This window comes from Rattus rattus, chromosome 3 (genome assembly GCF_011064425.1).
Source record: "Rattus rattus isolate New Zealand chromosome 3, Rrattus_CSIRO_v1, whole genome shotgun sequence".
In the NCBI taxonomy this organism is placed as follows: Eukaryota; Metazoa; Chordata; class Mammalia; order Rodentia; family Muridae; genus Rattus; species Rattus rattus.
Genome location: NC_046156.1, coordinates 126,763,003 through 126,766,954, shown reverse-complemented (window position 1 = coordinate 126,766,954; position 3,952 = coordinate 126,763,003).

The window sequence follows — 3,952 nt, the reverse complement described above, 5'->3', positions numbered from 1 at the left end:
CCCTGAGAGCAGAAGGAGCGTTTACTGTGGTGTTAAAGACTCAAGTTTGTCAGCATGGTGGAACACATCTGTAATCCCAAGGGAGATGGAGTTGGAGGATCAGGAATTCAAAGTCACCCCTCACTACATAACAAGTTAGAAACCAGTCTGGACTACATAGGGCCTCTCTTTCTCTCGGTCCCCCAAGAAAGGACCTAGTTTAGTATTGAAGATTCTATCTAATATGTAAACAGTACCAAAAAATGAACGACATTAACACTGATAACGCCAGTGTGGGAACTGACTCCAGCAGGGTTCACCAATGGATGGTAAAGACACTGGGTGAAAGGGAGACGATGACAGTGAATGTGCCAGCTGCCATAGTAAAGAGAGATCAAAGTGTGACAACAGGACAAGCTGATTTCTCTGCCTTCTGATGTGACACCCATACATGCTCACCTGGGTAGCATTTGTGCACGAATATCTCAGTGGAATCTAATAAAAATGAAATGGATAAATCTAGGTGCTAGCGACATTTTAGAAATGAACTCTTCCAAGCTATTGAACTTGTAAAGTATTTATAAGTCATGAAAAATAACAATAAGGGTGCTGGGACAGTTGGGGAAATTAAGCATGAAGTTGGAATTACACGATTCTGGTTTGTCTGTACTTAGACTATTGGGTATTTTATGACATTATATTTGTATAAATGGTTGGGTTGGGCTGGTCAGGTGAAGATGCTTACACTGTAACCTGATGACTTGAATTTGAGCCTCAGAACCCACAGAAGTGTAGGAGAGAGCTGAGTCCACAAACCTCTCCTCTGAACTTTATCCTCCTGCTTTTGCAAGTAAGTGTGCCACCCCATCGTGTGCACATGGACAGTGCCCACGCGATGACTGTGAGTAGATTAGTTTTTCAAAAAGGATGTCTTAGAGATGGGACTACATAGTATTCTTGATACTTTCTTCCCGGTCTTCTCTAGGCTTGAAAATTTCAAATTAAAGATCTAAAGAAGAGGGCAATGGATGTAACTCTGATGGTAGAGCGCTTGTCTGGCATTGCAGGAAGCCTCCACTTTGATCCTTGGTACCAAACAAATGGGGCAGGGTGACACACACTTACCATCCCAGCATTTGAAAAATGGAGATGCAAGGACGAGAAGACCAAGGTCGGCCTGAGCTGCACAGTGGTACCAGGACTTGGCATGCAGGAGGCCCTGCCCACCTCCATGCCCGAGCTGAAAGAGGCCTGGGAGCTGCACTTCAGTGGCACAGCACTCACTCACACACACAAAGCTCTGCTCTATAGCATGGGCAAATAAGTATGAACATATAAACATAGATGCATACATGTGTGTCTGTGTGCACATATACACATATGCATATATTTGCACAAATATATGTTCCTTCAGTTACGGTTTTAACCAAGTGATCAAGCTTTACATGGTCAGTAACAGGACAAACTGACATCACACACATACACTACATACTAAACACCACACATGCTACACACATGTACTTACACACACCATGCCCTCACACACACTAGGTTGGTAGCCATTTCCTACCACCTTTTTTACATTTTATTTTGATTCTAGGTCTTGCTAGAATTTCCCAGGCTGACCTCAAACCCTTCTCACAAAGGCTGTGAACCTGTGTTAAAGCTGCCCTCAGGCCTATGCCTGCAAGCCCAGCTAGGTAGAGTTATAAACTGCATAAAATGAAGGCTCGAGTCTGCTAGAGCGCTGGCTCAGAACGTTTGCTGACATTGATAGGTTGGCGGTGCAGAAGATGTTCCTGGGTCTTCTTTAGCAGCCGGCTCAAGCCTGTTTTCTTCCTTCAGAAGACTGAGGAGGCATGCCAGGTTGTATTGTGGAGGTATGTCTCATGCTTAGTCATACATTTTCACAGATTTTCCCACCATGTTTCAACCCATTTAAGCCTTCCCAGTGCTCATACGCAGTGCATTTCCTTCTGCTTTTCCTGGTTGCTCAGTTTCAACTCTGAGTGAACTCTCTTTCCTCATAATGACCCGGGGCTGACAGAGAACAAAGTTAAATGTTAATCATCCCTAACTGGAAACTGTCAAATTTCTATTTTAAACCCTCCAATTTATAAGATACTACAGAGATAGTGTTGCACCAACATAATTCCACTTGTGTGTCTCCCCCTCAAGTGTGTTTTGAAATCATCTGGAATCTATCAGACTTTTCCCTAGTTTTGCCAGGCAAGATGACGGTGATAGCGGCGAGCTCATGCGGCTGGGCATCTGTCTGAAGAGACCTGTCTCTCCCGCTGCAGTGGACAGCTGCGACTTGTGCTCTGGTCCGTGCCAGCAGCCTCCCACAGGCCACCGCGGACATTGTCTTCTGCGGCGGCCACTCCTGTCTTGTTTTCCCACGGAAACGGAGAAATTACAGATGGAACACTGACGTGGTGGGTTGGCACGCTGGCCGCCAAGGGGGGATAAGGAGCTCAGACAGGAAGGGAGATGCAGTAAGGGTATCGGAGGAGAGGGTGTGGGGAAGATGGACAGGAAGGGGTGGCGTCATGTTGGAATCCAGAGGAAAAGACTCCTAGGGCCATAAACAGCGCTCTGTGCTGTCCAAGAGTCTAAGGCCTGAGAGACTTTAAAAGCAGAGTTGATTGGGAATGCAGGAACCCGGGAAGCTGCGAGCAGCTCACGTACAGGTCTCGCCATGTTCGGAGTGGAGGAAAGTGAGAGATGTGGAGAAAGGGGGGCAGAAAATGGGGAGAAAGTGAGGAGGAAGCGTCTGAAAACTCCCCAGATGCTGTTTGTTTTACAGATCGCTTTAAGGAAGAAGCTTGGACTCAGGCATGCATTCTTGTACCTACATACATATGTATGTATGTGTACTTCACTGTGTAGCCCTGACTAGTCTGGAACTTGACATATAGACCAGGCTGGCCTTGAATGTGCCTCTGTCTCCCAAGTTCTCGGGTTACCCCTGTGTTCCACCACCTAAGGCTTGGTCCTTTTAAATGGGAAATGTGTGATCACTTAATTCCTTGTTTTAAAATGTTTATTTTAAACATGTTTTTCTGTGTGATACTTGCTATGCTTTTTTGATCCTGTGAAGGCCAAGGCCAAAGGTCAAGGTAGGGAGGAGTAGTGGAGGCCCATGGCTGACACCTTTCCTGTCACTGTATTCCGAGTTGTGTTTAGTTGACTCTGGAGATCAAAGCTTCACTAGATTAGAATACAGGGCTTTTCTCTATCTGTTTGTCTCCCTTCCCTCTTCCTTCCCTCCCTCCTCAGTCCTTCCTTCCTTCCCTTCCCCTCTTCCCCTCTTCCCCTCCTCCTCCCCCCCTCCCTCCCTCCTTCCCCTCCTTCCTTCCTTCCCTCCTTCCCTTCCTCTCTCCCTCCCTCCTTCCCTCCCCCCTTCCTGCCCTCCCTCCTTCCCTCCCTCCATCCTCACCTTTGTGTATGTACATGTGAACATTTTCCTAAGCAAATAGTGTTGTGCTCCATGTAAGCACACCTGAGAGGGAGTTGTCGATGAAGCAGATAGATACATCAGGGACGTGTTAGACCATCAGATAAGGATTTTACACCCACAGTTAAAAAAGAAACGGACAAGAGACTCCATGCTGTATCCCCCGCCACTCTCACCATTCTTTTGGTTCTTTTAAACTAAAGGACAGAGCTAAAACCGAAGCTTTGCTGCTACACACCTTATAAACACCCAGGGCCTGGTAAGAGAACTCTGTTCAAGCCTGCCACCCCAAGGTATCCCAGAATTCAAGTAAAGGGAGGAGAGAACAAACTCCACGATCCTCTTCCATCCACATGTGCACCATGGCATGTACCCTGACCCATGACAAAACATACAATCATAGTTAAAGTATATGTTAATCTCAGCCATCAGCTAATGGTTGAACCATAAGCTAATGGTTGTCTGTGCTATAAAGAAATCAATGCATGAGGCAGACATAGAATCACTACGCTT